The following is an 11,381-nucleotide window of genomic DNA, read 5'->3' as shown; positions in this document are numbered from 1 at the left end:
TAATTTCATGTGTCATTAAGACAAAGGACGCATTATTCTGTCTGCAAAAACGCCACAACATCATCTGTAAAGTATGTTTTTGCTTTTCAGCACATAAGATGGTGTCCATTCATCTTTGATCAACCGTCAGACTGATACATATGCACATGATTTTACTTCTGAGAGATGCATTTTATTACAAATGTGCTGCTGTTCATTGTTACAAAATATTCCACAAATTCAGTCGAGCTGTTCACAATAAATTGATAAAAAAAAAAAAACAATAATACTGAACATCATATGTCAGGCTATAGTCAACAAAAAGAGATCCAAGCCAGATACCCACCATGTGTCTCTATCATTCCGTTCTCTACAGTCACGCAACAGCGCGCTTAAACTGATTTCCATCCCTCACTTTTGAATCCTCATACTGTATTTTGTAATACTGATCCTAATGACCATTGCAGGGATATAGAGAGACAGATTGTGAACAGAGAGAATCGTCTGCTGCAAAAAAAGCTAAAAGAACAAGAGCTGGCAGAGCAGGGCTGATATTCCGCCAGAGACTTCCATAAGAATGTCTGGGGGTGAAACAAAACACACACACACACACACACACACACACACACACACACACACACACACACACACACACACACACACACACACACACACACACACACACACACACACACACACACACACACACACACACACACACACACACACACACACACACACACACACACACACACACACACACACACACACACACACACACACACACACACACACACACACACACACACACACACACACAGGTTTCAGAAGAAGCTTTTTTTGTTGCCGCACCATTTAATTTAAGCAGGAATCTTGACAATGGGTCTCCTAGCAATTGTGGCTTTGGCAGTTTTGTAAACAGAATTACAGAGAAAATAAGAAGAAACGTACAATAGAGTGAGTAGCTAATGACACCTGAGATGGTGAGAGACTGACCAAGGAGAACAACAGAACCAGCTGAAAAAAAACTTTTTGGTTTGGGCCGGTGGAAGGATAATTTCAGCTGGTGTGGGTTCAGAAGTTTATTCTTAAGTGAAAGTTTTTTACTTATATTCACATGGTTTGTGCAAGGTACTTCAGTAATACAGTAGATTTATCATGTCCAAAGAAGTACGATGGTGGTGCCATGATACAGTATCAGATAGTAATACTAATTTAAGTACCATGGTAGTACTATGGTACATGACCTCAAAAACTTGATGTTGCCGCAGTACATATCTGAAAACCTGTATTGTAAATGTAAAAAACATGGTTGTATCATGTCCTAAAAAACATGGTATTATAGTAAATGTCTAAAAATATGGTATTACCATAGTACGTCCAAAAAACAAACATGGTGGTACAATGTTCTAATAATACATTGTATTATTGTAGTATATGTAAAAAAAAAAAACATACACCTTACTATGTATTTATTTACATAGTACATATCAAAATAAAACATTGTATTACTGAAAAAAAAACATGGTGGTACCATGTCCTAAAAAACATGATATTACTATAGTATAGGTCTATGTCCGGAAAAATGGTTAATGTCTGAAACATGGTATCACCATAGAAAAAAAAAACAAAAAAAAAAACATGATTGTGTATAGCTAACATTTTGTATAGATTTTTTTCTTAAATTTTTTACTGTTTGTTATTATTGCCATTTCAGGTACAGTGTGATGGTGAAAAATACAGTATTTTAGTGGGCAAGTTTCAAGCCAACTCCATGTGACCATCCTGCTTAGATATTAGTCAAATTGTGAACCATGTGTTATCCTTGTTTTCAGATGACTGGACTGCAGGCAGTGAAATCTCATCAGGCTTCTGTGTGGAGGTCAAGAAACCCAGAGAAGAGCATCTCTGAGGAGAAACAACCCTTCAGAGCCTCTTTCTTTACTGCAATGTTATGGACCAGGTGTTTCACTTTAGATACAGTATACTTGAAATATCACTCTTTTAAATGTCTTTCTTTTTAAGACCTTTTAGTCTTATAGCAAGTATCCATATCAAATATCTCAGAGATGGTAAACGAACAGAAGATCAATGCCTGGTTCCCAAGACCCACATTAAACGCGTTTCAGCATTTTAATGATTGTATTAAATGACTTCTCAGATGATTCTATCCTTTATCATGCTGCTACTATGTGTTATATATCATTACATAATATTACTAGTAAAACACTGACTCGCATAGCAAATTATGTTCATTTCCCCTTTAAACCCTGACGACTGAAGCCACACTTTGGCAGTAATTCAAATACTAGTAAGTAGGCCTACTTCCTGGTAAGCATTTTTCTAAGAACGATAATGCGATTGCATGGAATGTGAGCCTGCTCAACCAAGCACAAGCAATATTGTCACATGAAACTTTACAAGGGCTCAATAAGTTGAAGAAGAATAAACATCTTCAAAAGCCCAAAGAAAATGTATTTTAGTTCTACACTGCAAAAATCCTAGTCTTGATTAGTATTTTAGTCTAATTAAAATTAAAATATCTAAAACATTCAAAATATCTAAAAAAATATAAAGAAATATCTCAAACACAACAAAATATATTTACTATTAAGATATTAAGACTCGTTTTTTATTGATTGTATCTTAAAGGGATAGTTCACCCAAAAATGAAAATTCTGTCATCATTTACTCTCCCTCAAGTTGTTCCAAACCTGTATGACTTTCTTTCTTCTGCTGAACACAAAAGAAAATATTTTGAAGAAACCAAACGACTAATGGACCCCATTGACTTCCATAGTAGGAAAAATAAAATACTATGGAAGTCAATGGGGACCAGCAACTGTTTAATTACCAACCTTCTTTAAAATATCTTCTTTTGTGTTCAGCAGAAGAAAGGAAATCATACAGATTTGGAACAACTTGAGGGTGAGTAAATGATGACAGAATTTTCATTTTTGGGTGAACTATCCCTTTAAATACAGTATACTGTAAATGTATTTTGTCTTACTGCACTGGCAGATTTATTTTTTATTATACTGTTTATATTAAAAATGTTTTAAAAAAATCTCCAAAGTTTGGGGTCGGTAAGATTTTTAAAATGTTTTTGAATGTCTCTTATTTCCACAAAGGCTGCTTTGATTACAGTAAAAACAGTAATATTGTAAAATATTATTTCAATTTAAAATAACTGTTTCTGTATTTGAATATATTTTAAAATGTAATTTATTCCTGTGATGCAAAGTCGAGTTTTCAGCATCATTACTCCAGTCTTCAGTGTCACATGATCCTTTCACTCATTTATATGCTGATTTGCCGCTCAGGTAACATTTACGATTATTATCAATGTTGAAAGTAGTTGTGCAGCTGAATATTTTTGTGCAAACAGTGATACTTTTTTCAGGATTCTTTGATTAATAAAAAGTTAAAAAGAACAGCATTTATTTACAATAGAATTCTAAATGTCACTTTTGATAAATTCAATGTGTTCTTGCTGAATAAAAGTCTTAATATCTTATGCAGTATGTATCTTGTCTTTAAAAATATTTTTACTAGAAAGCAAGTCAAAAAGATAAAAAATAATTCAGTGTATACATTTCAATGCAAAAACAAGTTCCATCCTTTTAGTCATATTTTCATTTTACTTTGTTTTCAACAATCAGTTCTCTATGCAGAGTTTCAGTAATAGTCATCCACTGAATGTATTTCCATTCTAAATTAATTCGAACATTCTTTTTTAAAATGCCGAATAGTTATCACAGCACTGCAAGAGCCCCGTTTCTGAAACACCTCTTCAAATACACCTCGCTGTTTAAAGCTCCGAAAGCACTCTGGACTCTTAACACTTTCACTTCATTACTCTTGGCATCAAATCATCTTGTTTTTGAACTGTTGTAAAGTACAGTTTTTTCCTCGAACTCCTCTGCCACACTATTTACTAGTCTTCTGCGGGTCAACCCAAATGTGAGCGCTATTTCAATTAAAGTTAATTCAAATGCTGCCTCACCGCCCCGCTGATTGAGAACAGTTGTTGTTAACAGTTTTCTGAAAGGTGACATTATTAAGCTTCCAGAAGCGTTAAACTTTTGGCTTCAGGAGGTCTGGCAGCTCGCCTTCCTGACTTTTGCTTTTTATCTGTCTCCTGCATCTTTTCTCTCTTCCCCTTTTCATTTAGCGTCAGCGTTTTTTGGCTTGTGTACCTCATTATTTCATAGGTTTGTTTAGGTTGGAGTGGGACGTGGGTGTGCTTTCTGCACTGATATCACTCCATTGAGCTTGACTTTTTCACAGAAGAGATCAGTCCTCTGGTTAAAGGCTCTTTTTTCTCTTCACTCTGCAGGTTTGGCCCCAGGGAAATGCTATCATAGACTCAAGTCACAGAACCCAAAGCGCCAACTGTGTAGCCTGATTCATGAGAAACCTCGATGATGTTTCATTTTCAAGCACAGCGATCACATTCAGCTAACGGTGGGCCATGGCGTTCCCAGCACCCACTGAGACAACTGTCGGATGATGAGGCAAACAAAGTATCATTGATTGTGTATATGAACTTTGAACTTAAACCAAGCAACAAGGTTTTGAGAAATTACTGCTAAAGTGTGTGAAATTTTACAGGACATCTATGAATTGACACTTTACTTTGTGAACTGACTGTAGATATATTTGGCAGCTTTGACTCAATTAGAATAGAGTCTCGATTAGATCATTCAGAGAAAATTAAGTAAACTACTGCCACTTTTGCATGTGGTATATCAGCACAAAAACCAGCATCTTATGCACTAACCACTGATAATGAAGTTTAATCAGACTAATTACACCTAAAAAGTGCTATACTTTTCTTTAAGCATAAACACTTTCCTTGCCATGCAAGTTCTTTTCCACCTCATAGTAAAAGCTAAAAAGGCAATGCTGCGTTCACGCCATGCCGTAATTACCGTAAATAAAGCTTTGTATGCTTTCGAATCACTCTTGCCGTACTTTGATGTCATACACCGTTTCAAGTTGAACACACCTCAAATCTGCAGTGGTCAGGTGGTACAGCGGCCATGTGGTACAAGTCGTAGCTCTCAGAAAATTAAACGTTTAAACGTTGTAATTGCGATTTCTAAAGCACTTGAAGGCTTTTTACAGTTAAGAATCGTTACGGTAATTACATGGCATGAATATGGAAGCTTGTTTCCACCACAGAATAAAAAATAACCTTTTTTATCTCACAATTCTGACTTTTTTTCTCACAATTGCGAATTTACATCTCACAATTCTGACTTGCGTAATATACATGTAAAGCCGCAATTGCAAGTTACAAAGTCAGAATTGCGTGATATAAAGTCACAATCGCAAGTTACAAAGTCAGAATTGCGTAATATAAAGTCGCAATTGTGTGTTATAGTCAGAATTGCGTGATATAAATTCGCAATTGTGTTATAAAGTCAGAATTGTGAGAAATAAACAAACTTTTCTGACTTTCTTTATAACACGTACAATTCTGACTTTATAACATGCAATTGGGAGATATACAGTCATGATTGCATAATATAATGTCGCAATTGAGTGTTATAAAGTCAGAATTATGAGATATAAACAATCGCAATAGAATCCGAATTGGACTTTTTCCTTAGAATATAACACGCAATTGTGAGTTTATATGTCACAATTTTGACTTTATAACAAGCAATTGCGACTTTATATCACGCAATTCTGACTTTATATCTCGCAATTCTGAGAAATAAAGTCAGAATTACAATTATGAGATAAAAAGTCACAGTTATCTTTTAAAATGTTTTATTCTGTGGCAAAAACAAGCTTCCATACGTGAACGCACCTTAATTGAGACTTTATTTCAGAATGACTTTATATCTAATACATTGTGAAATATAAATATACACTGTGAGAAATAATAATATAACGTTGTCTCATTGGGGCATATCTCACAGTGGGACTTTTTTTAACTTGGAATTGCTACTTTGTTTCTCATAGTTTTGATTTTATAGCTCATTATGTGACTTTATCTCCTATTTTACACTTTATCACACAATTTATTTTTTAATTTGAGGCAGAAAAATGCTTTCTATGTAAATTAGACTTGCTGTAAATGTCATATATATATATAAAAAACACTCTGTCTATTGCAATAATGCATTGCGTTCAAACGATTATCTGGGCCCGTTTGCATCCTTACCCGATATGCACGATTCCCTTTGTGAATCAGGTACTAAAACTATACACAAACTATACTGTATTAATACTACCTATTTTGGCTTCATAGCTTCTCAGAGGCTGGGACATTGTCTATAGTCTGTGGCTGCACTGGTCCCAGAGAGCTCATCTTACTGTATGGTTGGAACCAGTTGATCTAGTGAGACCTTCTTGCTGCTCTTGCTTTCAGAGAGAGAGAGAGAGAGAGAAATTAAACACTCCCATATGGCCAGAAGAGAACTGTGATGGAGCCCAGATGTGTATGTATGAGGAGAGCCAGCATTAGCTGCTTTGGGCCTAAAACTACACCAGATTGTATGTAATTTTGATGTCCAACACTGATGGTTTGGACCGATAGTGGGGCTGATTCAAATGAGTCTGATTGCTGGCCGTTGATCCTATGGATTCTGAACAAATACAACCATTATGGATGAAGGTCAAGGACTAAGAGTCATTTGATTTGATCCCAAGAGCATTTGCAGAGCTGTACAGTAATGCTCATACACACAGCGCTAGCAAAGGGGGTACAACAGCACTCAGAGTAACTTATGTAATAGACGTTGGATGGAGCCAGAAATACTGTTCCAGGGACCATCATCATCTTGCATATCTTGGTTAATGTTACCCTTCCGTGTGCTCAAAACCTCTCTCTGTGTTTCCCCTCCATTTTAAGAGTGTGAGGACGCTGGTGTTTCCTTTCCAAGAAAGGCTGTGGCCAAGCCTCCAGCCTGCTTTAATGTCATAATGACTGTAGCAAATCACAAGCAGAAGATAGAGGCGCTCTGCCATTCGCCTGCTTCTTCTATGAATGACGGTGCACACACACAATTGGCTGACACCAGTATATTGGATATTTTTCTAGGATACTTTTGACATATTTATGTGTTAGCTGTGACATGTACATTGTTTTCTTTAATCTGCAACTGTCTTTCTGTGTAATCTTTTTTTTTTTTTTCAAACAATTGATTAGATGATATGGTCGGATGCTTCAGCTAGCCTGGGCCTGTTTGTTTATCAAATGAAGAACAGGTTTTTCCCGCCTCCATGGTGACATTCAAAGGGGACAGCAGCTTACAACTGTTGTGCTACTTCGTTTTAATGCAGCAGATGAAAGATCATGAAAACAGCATATGAATTAGATTAAATGAACACTGTACTAATATACAAACAGGTAGACTTTTTAATAAATGACAGACCTGGTCTGTGCTGTTACATCATGTGCTGTACATTAAAATGTTGAAAACTATGATTTTTCAGTGAGCAGGAATCTAACTTTCTTTAGTGAACTTCACAGAACACTACATGACATTTTTGATAAATTATGAAAACTGTTCAGTGTGTGTATGTGGAGTGTATAATTTATATATTTTTTAGCAGCACCAATTAAAATGTGTTTGGGTGGCTCGACTGGGATGGACATAATTGCGTGACCTGGACTACAATGGAAGATGAGGGAGTGTTTGAAAACTTTTTTTTTTCCAGTTCTGTTGGGAAAATGTTCTGCTGCTGGTGGAGCAAAATTACACACATTTTAAGGATATTAGAGAGAACGATTTGCAGATGGAAGAGGTTCTTGTGATTATATCTGCTTTTTCTCAACAAAAATACAGAGCAGACTATGAAACTAAATATTGAGTAGCCAATCATTTTTAAATATTTAAACCAAAGTAACTTCAAAGATTCTGCAAAAAAATGCGGTGGATGAGTCTCACATACAGAGACCTTAGAGCCGTTTTGCAGCACAAAGATGTTCCAGATGAGTTTTCCCTTTTTCTAAGGTTTTGCGGTGTTGTTCTGTAACCTCAGGCAGGAAGTTTTAGAGTGACATTTAGAGAGCTTTTCCTCATGTGCCATCATCAGTATCTGAAATAATTTTGGGGGGATTATCTACTCCAACAGAGCTTCATTTAAACCATAAAGATACTACAATATTTCAGTACTTCACTACACAAGACTACCTTCGGCCAGGACAGTGCAGCTAGTTAAGAATACATTTGACAGCTGAAAATCAGAAAACGTGAGTGCTGCTTGCCCATGCAAAAATATTTTTATTAATTGTATGTCTGATAACTTGTAAATAGCACTGACGCAACCAGCTGCCTCAGAGTAAAACAATAAAATAAAAATGTAACTGCAACTTTATATTTCACAGTGTGACTTAATATCTCTCAGTTGGACTATTTCATTATTTTGCTAAATTTGTCCCCCTCCTATTTTTTTTCACTCAAGCAGAAACTGTATAATGATATGATATTCTGGTCCCTCGATGGCCCTTAATGAGATGTATTTGCCCATTTTATGATCTGCTGGGTGAAATATCATGAAGATATAAATAACAGCGCACAACTATCTGGGTAATTGAGGTATTGATCATGTGCACTGCTCAAACGGCGCAGCGTGAGTTATGTGCCGTAATGTAATTTATGTTTAAAGGGGGGGGGGGTACAATGGTGTTTCATGTATTCAGAGTTGTTTACAGTGTTAAAGAGATGGATTCTCATGCTAAACATGGCCAAAGTTTTTTTTAAATATTTTGGACGAATAACGGAGAATTTCTGTGCCGAAAATCTTACTTCCGGGTTGGTACAAGTTTCGGCTGGTTTTTTTTCGACCGTGGATCTAATGACGTAGACCAGAGTGGAACTCCTTATATGAGCATTTCTCCCGGAAAAGCGCGGCCGCGCACACGTCGACCAGAGGAGAGCGAGACCGCGCACATCAACGCGCTTCAACAGGAAATCATCGGCAGCGCTGCATAGTGTCTCCAAAGTGTGTTTTTGGATGTGAGGGAAAGCTTACCAAAGAACCCAGCGTTAGGAACAGTGGATGCAGAAACGAGTTGTGTAGACTGTTTGTTCCCTGCATTTCGACGATGAATGTTTTATAAACAAAGCCCAGATCGACGGATGCTCTGGCTTCGCCCACACGGCCCGCCTCCAGACGCTCGGTTTTTTCCGGAAAGACTTGGTACAGCCTATCTTTCTTTAATAAATTTACTAAAACTAAAGACTTTTTGGAGATATGAAGGATGCAATACTACTCTATAGGTACTCAAGATTAACAGGAGATTGAGTGAAAATGAGCATTTCACCCCCCCTTTAAGGGCCATTCCCACAGAATGAAGAGGAATGAGACATTTAAAAGTTGAACTTCTGCTGCGTTTTTAGAATGCTGTGTCATGCGCAAGATGCTGCAAAAGACGCAAAACGTGAGCGCAGTGGTCAAACACGTCCGTCTAGCGTGTTTACATAAAAAACAATGGAAAAGTAGCGCAGTGGACTGGAAATCGTGCTCTGTGTGATCGGCCCCTAAACCCCTTACCTCTCAGTATGAGCTAAAGTAATAGTAACACTGCCTTGGCAAACACTGAATATTAATCAGCAGCTGTCACCTCTCATTATTAGTGCACAGAGTACATTATGACAGTCCTCTGAAAGTTTGATTGAGAGGGAGCATGTCTGTCTACACCTGTGAGTGCCGTAACACTCCCCAAAAAGCACTAAAGCTTGTTCCGTGAGTCTCCTGTTCAATGACGTGACGTCAAAGAAAGAACGGCTCACTATTCCCATGAAACTCATAACAGAAGTTTTCCATGTCTCTTCTCTTGCAAAAGTCTATTCGTTTCTTTTCAGCTGCAGTTATGCTCAAACATTAGTTCTGATAAGAGTGAAAGTCCCATGATAACAGATGTTTAATGGTCAAGCCACATATCAGAATTGAGTAATACTTCGGGTTGCTGCAGAAAACCCAGTAGTGCGTGGACAAGGGAGTAGTAATGCAAGAATTACATTTGCTAGACAAAAAGGAGACCTTTCTGTGTGCTAAGAGTGCAGTTTGCTGCAAGTGCAATATGTGTCATTTCATCAGCTCGGTGCGTGTTGTGACATGAATGAGATTAAGCTCATAAAACTGGATGACTCAGATTTGCACTTGTGCCCTGCCAGCAGACTGTCTTATCATCTCTGTTTCTGAAGGATTTGCTTTTCTTCTTCTTTGTCCTATTCTGAAGATGTAAAGATTGAGATATAAAGCGAAAAGAGACGGGAACGTTTATGCAGACTAAGACTGGACAGAGGAGAGAGAATGGACACTTGGCAGTGAGAGGAAATCTGAGAGCTCATCAATCACTCTGTAACGTTATGTAATCGAGCTCTGCTGGAGAGGGTGGAGACCCACACGAACAGCTGCGGCCGATCTGAGCACGCTAAGCAAGAGTAAGCGCGCTGTGGGAAAGCGAAGAAATGTGGGAGTGGGGTGGAAAGCAGTTACACCGCATTTATCCTGCAGCTAACATCACGATCAGCATAGTCAGGATGATTATTTTATTGTAATGAACTCTGTACACTGTCTGCAAAGATCTGGAGTGCACAAAGTCGGAAATTGCTCCCCATGGGCTTCTATCTTGGTGATGGTGTGAAAACGGTGAATCCATGCATAATGCATGAACTAAATACACATTTAGTTTTAAAAGATAGCCAGTAATGGGGTGGTGTTTGGTTGTAGTGGATAAAATGCAGGGTGTGTAACTGGAACAATCTAGGGTTGGGTTCTGGAAATAAAAATCCCATTCTTTTTTTTCATAGAGAAATCAATTTTAACGATTGTACAAACCTTTTGTGACAGACGTACCATAAGATTGGAGGTTATTAATCAATGGTATGTGGTTCTGTTGAAGCCATAACGTATATTTTATACGTTAGTAATTTTACAATAGTAATTTTAACGTAAATTATTTTAAAAAATAATCATATTTAATATTGAATTTTTAGGTGAAGATCTACACTACCCATGAATCCTAAAGAGAAAGCAATCCCATGACAACTTACATAATCAAGCCAGTATTCCTACATTCTTCACTCTCTTATTTGTATATACACATACAATACCATTCAATTTTTAGGGCTGATAAGATTGTTTTTTTATGTTTTTGAAAGATGCATTTATTTGATAAATAGAGTAAAAACAGTAATGTTGTGAAATATTATAACAATTTAAAATAGCTGTTTCGTAGCTGTTATTACATTTTAAAATATAGCCTACAGCATATACTGTATATATGAAAAGCTATTTTAAATTACTGTGATGGTAAATCTGAAATCTCAATCTTCAGTGTCATATAATCCTTCATCTATTAAGTCTATATCTATTTGAAATATATTGTTTATTCATTGGATTGCTGTTCATTTCCTCATAGAAGACATTACTTT

The 11,381-nt window shown here is 36.8% G+C and overlaps 1 long non-coding RNA gene across 2 annotated transcripts in view; it reads right to left on the bottom strand.

Annotated features, from left to right (window-relative positions):
• Positions 1–400: 400 nt before the first annotated feature.
• The window catches only part of LOC307146103, a 14,951-nt gene continuing 3,970 nt past the window's right edge, over positions 401–11,381 (bottom strand). For both annotated transcript variants that reach the window (XR_013819048.1, XR_013819049.1), the window contains exon 3: positions 401–560. This is a non-coding gene — a long non-coding RNA (uncharacterized lncRNA). The remainder of the gene's footprint in view (positions 561–11,381) is intronic.

This window comes from Squalius cephalus (genome assembly GCF_949319135.1).
Source record: "Squalius cephalus genome assembly, chromosome: 18".
NCBI lineage: Eukaryota > Metazoa > Chordata > Actinopteri > Cypriniformes > Leuciscidae > Squalius > Squalius cephalus.
This window is presented reverse-complemented; position numbering and strand designations above follow the sequence as displayed.